At 41.0% G+C, this 10,030-nt stretch overlaps 1 pseudogene; it reads right to left on the minus strand.

Annotated features, from left to right (window-relative positions):
- Nucleotides 1-4,957: 4,957 nt before the first annotated feature.
- LOC149016662 (disease resistance protein RGA2-like) lies at nucleotides 4,958-8,941 on the minus strand (annotated as a pseudogene).
- Nucleotides 8,942-10,030: the final 1,089 nt, after the last annotated feature.

Raw genomic sequence — 10,030 nt, forward strand, 5'->3', positions numbered from 1 at the left:
TACGACCAAAAATCGACCAATAAAAGGACGGAGTACCTGTGTCATCACCCTCATGAATGTACTAGGTGCATTTGTCAGACCAAAAGGCACGACTTTCCATTCGAATAGTCCATCCTTGGTCTTGAAGGCAGTCTTCCACTCATCTTTAGGCCGAATACGAATCTGATGATAGCCACTTTTAAGATCCAATTTAGAAAAGATCTTAGCCCCGGATAACATGTTTAACATGTCATCAAGCCGCGGTATAGGAAACCTATACTTGACTGTAATCTTGTTGATTGCTCTACTATCCACACACATGCGCCATGAGCCATCCTTCTTTGGAGTCAGTAATGCTGGTACAGCACATGGACTTAAGCTCTCCTGAATGAATTCTTTATGTAGCAACTCATTCACCTGTCTTTTGAGTTCATTGTGCTCTGTTGGGCTAAGGCGATAAGCCGGTAGGTTTGGTAACACCGAACCCGGTACCAAATCAATGGCATGTTGAATATCGCGCATAGGAGGTAGCTCATTAGGCAACTCATCAGGAACTACATCAGAAAAATCAAAAAGTAACTCTTTGATGGGTGGAGGGAATGTCACCTCAGGTGGAGGCGTGACTACTCTTGTAACAAGAGCCAATACCAGCCCTGTATCATGGCTAGTGTGAATGAACTCCTTGTGAGGAACAACCAGCAGCTTCTTTTGCGGTATGGACAACAACTTTTGTGCTTCATTGGTCCCCTTTTGGTTGGTCCTCAAGGACCTCCGTTAACGCATTTCAGCTGGGACATTGAGTGGGTGGAGGACAGTGTGAAGTCCTTTGAACTTGAATAAACATTGGTTTTTCTTCCCCCCGACCATAACATCATTATCATACATCCATGGCCGACCAAATAGAACATCAGTAAGATGCATAGGGATTACATCACACCATACCTCTTCCTCATATCGATGGGGCTTCAGTGGTACGGAACACCGCTGATTTACCTCCAGAGTATTCCCATTCAGCAAGGATACCCAATATGGTTGAGGGTGCTTCTCCACCTTCAAGTTTGCTCTCTTCACAAAGGTGTCTGTAGTAATGTTGACGCAGCTCCCACTGTCAACTATCACCAAAGCGGTATTATCTCCGGACTTCATACGGCTGTAGAAGATACAATTGCGCCGCCAATCCTCTCCTTTGGTTTCAGCCACCAAGATGCGGCTTATTATATGAATGCCATAAACATCATCTCTATTAGCATCATCCTCATCATATGCAGCTCCGTCACAGTCGCCATCATCGAGCGGGAATGGGAATAGATTATAATCTACTTCCTCTGCTGCCTTTTTTTATCTCAGCAACAGCATTAATCTTTTGACGGTGTGGGCAATATTTAGCATAATGTCCAACCTCTTGACAGTGAAAACATTGTGCTTGGCTGCCACTAGTCATAGGAGCCTTGCCCTTATATTGTCGGGTAGGAAATGTGGGTTGAATAGGGGTTGTTGTTGTAGGTTTTGGTGTTGGAAAATTTGGCCTAGCCTCCCCGGCTTGGTATCCAAACCTTTTGTTGTTGGATGCCAATAATTCTTCCGCACGTAGGGCCTTTTCAAAACAATCTCGCACGTTCTCTACATCCACAATGCCAATGGCCCTATTGATTTCAGGCCGTAAACCCAATCTGAAACGTGACATGATTTGGATCTCCCTCTCTCGAATTCCTGAGTATTCTTTAAGTTCAAGCTTAACCTTATGAGAGTCACCAACATGCTATTGAATGTAGGTTGTTCTCTAACGAAATAACTTCGTAGGTGCTCCTCAAAAGTTGGTTGCACAACTGGAATCCTTTGGGGTCCTCTCCCCATATTTCTTTGAGCCGGAAAATTGGCTACAGAATGAGCTGGATGGAATTCTTCACCAAGTGGAGGGTGAGGAACGTGAGTAGAGGCAACAACTCTGGCCTCCATTTCTGAGAACCTCTCATCCATTTTGCTTCTGGTTCACAGTGATTTGGTTGCTCAGTTGTTGAACCATCTCCATCATTGCCGCCATAGGATTAGTTGGACTAGATGGTCCAGAATTTTCACTCCCCTGTCATGGCTCGATACCAAATAATGTAGATACCAAATATGATTGATCAAAACAGTACCCAAATAGGACCTTTTCACAGGGAGTCAATTGCAAATTTGATGGACGTAAAGTGAAACAGAGTTTAGATGGGAAAGAGGGGCTAAAACTAGAATGGTATTATAACGGGCTGAATAGATCTTCAAATAGGGGCAGAACTATAATGAAGAAAGTGACAATAACAATGTAACATGTAACACCCGGGCTTCACACCGCAAAGGTGGATCGATTGGATCGAACACCAACCTACCTTGATCAAACACAATGGTTCTCCAAAGAGGAGGAATGCTAGCAAGCAATTTGATTTCAATTCATAAGTTGTGTCTTCACCTCTTACATAAGTCTCTTTATATAGCATTCTAAAGAGACATAAACACTAATGGTAACATCCAACCACTAGCTAACACCACCTACCTATTAATAACTCAACTACTACCTACCTCTTTGACAAAGCAAAACTCCTTTGACAATGATTTATTTTATTTTCAAACCACAACCCCTTTTATTGACTTTTTAAAATCTAGACTTGGGCTTAGGTCTAGACTATAAAGTTCAACATATGTGGGCTAACTTTAACCCACTAAAACAGCCCTAGCCCATGAAAACCATGGGTTGATTCAGGTGACAACTTTAGGCCTTTGATGGGCCTAACCCAATGGGCTTCTTCTTTCGTAAATATGTCTTCAATTCTGCATCACACAGTATTACTGAGATAGTAGGTACTTAATTGGATCTTGACCAGATTCCTTATGAGACATTGAAAAGGTTATACGTAGTTGCCACCTCGAGGTGATCGAGTAAGCAAATCTAGGGTTTCTAATTAAAGGATTTCCTTCGGCAGTCCTTGCAGCCTGCCACCACTTCATCATCACTTCACCCCATGACAAGATGTGTAACAGAACAGTAACAAGTCAGCACATTATCCATACCCCCTTCCACTCTTATATTTTCTGTTTGAAAACCCTACCCTGTTCGATCTCTTATCCATCTTCATATTTCCTCCTCCCTCCTCCCTCCATTAGAATCTTAACCCAATCCATTGACCCTCTTCCTCCATTGATACTTGATCCAATTGCAGCCCTTTTCATCCTTCCAAACCCCTAATTCCCTGCTGCCCTGATTCCCAAACACTTAACTTTAAAACCCTAGCTCTAAAACAGTGAAAACCCTTAGTCTATAACTGTAAACTCTAACCCTAGATCCTATAACCCTAACCGTGTACTCCTTACAGCCCTAACTTGAAGCCTCTAAGACCCTCACCCTAGACTTCCTCAAGCCTAATTCGAGGTCTTTGATACCCTAACCCTAGTTCCAGTATCCAAGAGGAAATAGCCCAGCATTCCGGTATCTAAATTATTCAGAAACGGGGCCCCTAACCTAATAAATCGGACCTGAACTATGACACTGTTTTGACCCTAAACAGAGGCTTGAATCAGTTCTGCCTGAAACCCCTTGATACCCTAAGTTTTCCTACTTCTATTCATCAGCTCATGGATTCCTAGCCCTCATTCACTTGAGGCTATATCATTTGGAGAGTGGGTATTCCTATGTCACCATTTTCCCAGCTCCTACTCTATAGGGTTACTCACTCATAGGAGTAATGGCATTCATCTTCTTCAATTAATGCATGTAATTACTCTTCCACTCCTCTGATCACTCCTGAATGCCTTTATTTTCTTTCCTGTGCTTAAGGCTTTGCTTTCCAATGTTGAAGGAAAGAATGGGCAAGGTCTGATGTGGTCCTATAGATTGGATAGGATCCCATAGCAGCCAATATTCAGGAACTGGGATGAACTGGGAAGCTTGCTTAAGTGAAAAAGGGTTTTATCTCTTCACTAGGGTTAGGCTTTGATGAGATCTAGCATTCAATAATGGGTTAGACAAAGTGAGTGATGCAGAATCTCATAGTGAAGGTTTTTTTTTTTTTTTTTTTGGGGGGGGGGGTGGTGGTGGTGGTTGGTTTGTATGGGTTTTAATGGCTGGGAAAGTTAGATTGAACAGGCACGAAGCTAGGTTTGGGCTTTCTCTTTTTTTGTAAGGAGGATAATTTTGGATTTTGACTGGTCAGAATTGGATTAACTCTGGATCAAATTTGGAGGGGTTGGAAATGGAGGTTTGAACCTGGTTTAAGCCTGTTTTGATGGTGGAAGGTCTATGGGAATTTTGGGCATTGGGAAAACCAGAAAACAGAATGGAGAAACATGTGTTTGGGGCTGCAGGTTGGATTGAGCATTCTGAAGTAGGCAGAGGAGCATTCCATCCAAAGGGAAGCAGTTTTTGACGCTGGTTTGAATGGGCTATGCAGGTCTTAGGTCTCTAGAAATTGATAACAAGAGAAGGGTAAAGCTAGGTTTGGGGGTGTAGAGCATTAGGTTTTTGGAGAAGAAGAAAGGAGTTGAGGCTAATTCAATTAATTGTTTTGTTGATGAACAACTACTTTGAGTGCTTGAAGATATCCTTCAACTAGCAGAAATTTCCAAAATAGGGGGAAAGATTCAAGAGAATTAAGTATGACAGGGAGACAAATTTTCTTTTGGGGGGGGGGGTGTGGAAGGGTTGAGGGGACACCAAGTGACATGCAATCCCCTCAGTTTCACCAGACAAAAGATTTCGACTCCCCATCACGTGGAATATGTTGGTCCCAACAAGAAGGTAAAAATAAAAGTAAAAGAACTAGACCTGCCAACCCAATAAAAGAATAAAGAAGAAAAATCTCTCTCAGTAATCCAAAAGTAGGGAACTCCGAAGATGTATTCAAGTCCTACTCAGTTTAGGAAACTTAAAAAGTCCACACTTAGTGGTAAATTGATAGCAGATGTACTAAATAGATGACAACAGAGTTAATAAATAACCAGTGATATGGAACTAATAAACAGTTGCACAGATCAAGTTTTACAAATCAGAACCAGAAAATAAGGTTTGAAGAAGTGGACTTGTACTAGGATTTCTGAAATTGGTCAGAACTCGTGAGTACTGAAAACAGGAATCCAATCAGGATCATCAAATGTTAAAACAGAATCATAATAGCAAGTATTCAGGAAACTGAAACTATTAAGTGAGTAAACTAGTAGTCGGAATGCTGAAATTGATGGACAAGTTCTAATTTTTAAACTGCTGACGAAACATAATTAGAAACCAGACTAGAAGCTGAAAGTAATAACGACAGTAACATGATTCAGTGACTGACAATTGATGAATCAGAAAGGCTATGCAGATAGTAAACAGTAAATGAATAAACTATGCAAAAGGAATGGAAAGCTTATAAAGTATTCTTTTTTTCCTTACTGTTATGTTCTGTAACATATCTGATCAAAGAAGACATACATAAGTGATTACAGGATTAGGATAGAAAGAAATCATTCATATCTGATTAAAGAAGAAATACCCCAATATTAGCAGCAATGCATATCTGTACTTCTCCATCCGTAGATTTTACTATAAGAGGCCAGATCCACTTGTGGTGTTTAGGCTACTTAGCCATATGTCATCTATTATTACCTTTGGGATTTGGACAATCTTGGACCACTCTTCTGCTTCCTTCTTTTGGTACCGTTGTGTCAGAGTTGGACAGTTATGGATCTCCAAACATTTAAGAGAGGATAGGTGGGAGAGTCCATCATACAGAGATTCAAGAATTGGGCAGTCCTTGATGCAAAAATCTTTAAGGTTTGTGGGAAGCAGACCCTTTGGCATGCAAATGAGAGCAAGACATCCACCAATGGCAAGAGATGAAAGAGAGGTGAGATAATAAAGACCTGAGGTATGTAGGGGTTCAAGATTCTCACACTCTCTAAGAAAGGAGCAATTCACAATCTCCAATTGTTTAAGATTCGTTAGTTTCAGCAGCCCCTTCTGCAAGATATTTAGCTGCCCACAATTTAGAACAGAAACCACCTGAAGTGCATTTGGTAAATCCATGTTTGGAATGGACTCAAGAGCAGGGCACTCTTTGATTTCTAATCTCTGGAGAGAAGTTAGGCTGCACAGTAAATTTGTGGGCAGGGACTCTAGATTCTTGCAATTGATGATCTTGAATTCTTGAACTGTAGTGGGTAACCTTGTTTCCTTGAAGGACTGAAGAGCAGGGCAATTTTCAATCACAAGTTCTTGGAGAGACGTTAAAGTGTCTAGCATCTTAGGTAGTGACTTCAGATTCTCACAATCGAAGATCCTCAATTCTTGTAGTGCAATAGGTAAAATCGTTTCCTCGACAGACTCAAGAGTAGGGCAACGTCCAATTACAAGTTCTTGGAGAAGTGTTAGAGTGTATAGCTCATTGGATAATGACCCAAGATTCTTGCAGTCAAGGATCCTCAATTCTTGAAGCGCAATGGGCAACCTTGTATCCTTGAATGACAAAATAGCATGGCAACTACGTATAATTAATGTTCGTAGAGATAATAGAGCATGTAGTCCCTTGTATAGTACCTCTAGATTCTCGCTCTTTGATAAGATAAGAGCTCGGAGAGATGTAAGGTTGTGCAAAATTTTATCCCAAGGTGGTGTTGCTTGGCCACCATAGCTTCTGGCTTATTATTGCCTACATTTGCCCCACTGAGTTCAGATAACCTTTTCTGTGGCTCCATATCGATAGAGCTTAACAATTGAAGGCTGGTTAAGTTACCCACTCCTAATGGAATTTTATGGAAGCTCCAGTTTCCTGGAAGGATAAGATACTGAAGGTTTATGAGATTACCCAGATTTTCAGGCAATTGTCTAAGCTTCCCACAGCTAATAAGTACCAAAGATTTTAAATTGTAAAGATGTCCAATCGAGTCAGGTAACTTCACAATGTCAGAAAATGAGAGATCAAGAAGCCTTAGATGTTTCAACTTGCCAATCAAATCAGGCAACTCTCAGGGTCGCAAATTCTGACACGTAGCACACGTAGGAATTGGAATTGCATGTTTGGTAAAAAGTGCCTTGGACTTCTTATCTTATCATTCCGAGTTAGAAGGGTACGTAAGCTTTTCATGGCCCGAAATTCAGTCACCTCAATAGTATAATTTTCCACCATCATGTAAGACAAGTGACGAGTTGTAGTTAGAATTTGGGATGACTCATCATGATTTCTCCTACAGTACATTCTGCTGGATACATATTGTGCTAAATCATGGATCAGATCATGCATCACAAATCCTAATCCTGTATTACTAGGTGACTCAAAAAATGTTCGATCTTCACGTACTTTTGCTCAGTCAATGAATAACGGGAATGACGTCATCAGAGTGTGACAATGATTAGATAACTCGAAGAAGGACCTCATGAATAGTTCATCAAAATACTCAGCCCCTATATCTTCCAATCGTTTCTTTTCTTTTGGTTGAATTATACCTTCTGCCATCCACAAGACAACTAATTCCAACTTAGTGAATAGATAGCCTTTGGGAAACAAAGAACAATATGTAAAGCATCTCTTAAGAAATGCAGGAAGATGATGGTAGCTCAGCATGAGTGATGGGAGAATCTCAGATTCTCTTAAATCCCATATTTCATTCTCCAAAATAGTTTTCCACTGAATATTCTCTCTTTTATCCCGTAAAAGACCAGCAAATGTTTTTAAAGCCAATGGTAAAACCCTTACATTTCTTCACAATCTCTTGTCCAAATAATGCCAACTTCTGATTTGCATGATCTGAATTTTCATCCATGAAAGCATGCCTTCTAACAAGAGCAAAACAAGCCTCATCTGACAAACCTTTTAAACAGTGGTTGTTTGGAACAGTACGCACGATTGATGCAACCCCTTTATTCCGTGTTGTAACCAATATCTTGTTTTCTAGTGTACTGACTGCAAAACCAGTGCTTAAAACCTCCCATCTCTCATAGTTCCCGTTCCACACGTCATCTAGGACCAGTAAGAATCTATTCTTGTTCAATACTTCTTGAAGTTTCAGCTGTAGCAGGTCCAATGAATTTGAAGGAGGAGATGAACCAGTAGCTGACTCAAGAATCTCTTTGGTTAACCAAACCACATCAAAATCTTCAGATACACAAACCCAAGCTTTGAGATGGAAATGCTTGGTGACTTTCTCATCGTTATAAACAAGTTGAGCAAGGGTAGTCTTGCCAACACCGCCCATGCCCACTATTGGCAGTACTGAGAAATTATTGCCATTGTTGCTGGCATGACTGAGTTTTTTCTGAGAGTAACCATCCAACAATCTCCTCTGTGTCTTCTTCTCGGCCAACAACTTTATATTTATTCACCAAAGAACTTGTAGGTGGCCTTGGACTGAAAGAAAAGGGCCTTGAGGACCCAAATCCCATACTGGAAACCAAACCAAGAGCAGCACCTTCTTGTGCTACACTTTTTAATCTCTGATTGATGTCCCTTACTTGTGATCCAAACATTTTAATTCTTTGCAGCTCTTCCACGATACTATATACCTTAGGTCCGATGCCTTTTATTCCCTCCAAAGCTTCATTAATGCCATTTATTGCAGATTCAATGCTAGAGTTCGATGCAGAAGAACTACTACTTTCAGTTGATGAAGTACTGAAAGAAATGGGGTGGCGTACCTGTTGGGTTTGGTTGGCTGCTTCCAATTTCAGGTGTAAAAGTTTGGTGGCATACTCCTCCAATATATCCTCTGCATCATAGAGAAGTTGCTTGAGGTGGTCCAACCACAGCTTCACAGCACCATTTGTGAATTGCTTCAGTTCAGCTTCATCTAATAAGGCCTGAATTATAACTGTTGTCTGCTTCAGTGATTCCACTTCTTCCAAATCAATTTCCCATCGCAGTAAGAAGTCGAGCAACTCAGGAGAGGCAAACCTGACAAAAGCCACCTGAAGGAAAGCCGAGAGGCAGGACCCTCCAAAAAGCTGTCCCACAGATGACATTTTCTTATCTGAAAGAGAAAAGAAATGTAATGCAACAAAACTTAGAACAACAGAAGCAGAAATCTGATGGAGAGAAGAAAGAAGAAGAGCAAAGATGATGGGATTGAACACTTTTAAATGTGAAAGAGGAATTGTGCTTATGAAGAGCTGTCTGGCTGTGAAAGGTATTGGGAAATATCTTCTCGTCGTTCCCCGCTAATAACGTCATCTTTGGTCAAGTAAGCTGATGGTTGTATGGTCAGAAAAAAAGAGAAGAAAGTATCAAAGTTGGAACTGCCCAGAAGTTCTACAGGAGGATATGGAAGTCATGGAACTGCCTTTTCTTTTTGCTTGACTCTATTCTTCCCTACTTAAGCCACACCAAACAAGAAAAAGAAATAAAAATAAAAACTCAAAATTAAAAGATTAAAAATAAATTTTGTTGACTCCATTATTTCCACACAAAGGAAAAGAAAAATAGACTTTGTGAACATATGTGCCATAGGCAACTCTGCTTCTGTCTTCATGGGGTCAAAGGAATTAAATACAAAGAGGACAATCTCCTTCTTCTGGGCGGTTTGACATTTAATGGGTTGAGGATTATGCAAAACCATTGTTCAACGGGGAACCCAGTTAAAAACCAAGCCCTTGTGATCGACCGAACGTTTGGTCTAGGGGGCTTGTGATATGGAGAAAATATAAACGAACCTGGTTCAAACTTGGTTCGACCCTCGACTCCGGTTGGGACGAAAGGAATCGACTCGCTTCCGAGCGAGCCGGGTCCAGGAGATAACTTGCTGAGGAAGAAAACTAACTCAGTCACAAGCATGCCCTAATCCGATACGATCGGAATAGGCTAATCAACCTAAAGGCGGCTAGCAGTAATTGGCGGCTGTCACTCATCGCTATTATATGGATAACTACCATATAACAATCGTATTATCAAAGGAGTCATCTACTAGTCCAACCTAGTAGAGATCTATCACTTAACGGATCTATCTGTTAAGATCCAACGACTATCCGAAGAAGGCTCAAATACATCCAACGAAGGAGATTCGAAGGTACACTCTATATAAGGCATCACCTACCCACAAGGTAGGGGATGGACGA

The sequence above is a fragment of the Hakea prostrata genome, chromosome 5 (assembly GCF_041222555.1).
Source record: "Hakea prostrata isolate BN-2017 chromosome 5, UWA_Hpros_2, whole genome shotgun sequence".
NCBI classification, from domain to species: domain Eukaryota; kingdom Viridiplantae; phylum Streptophyta; class Magnoliopsida; order Proteales; family Proteaceae; genus Hakea; species Hakea prostrata.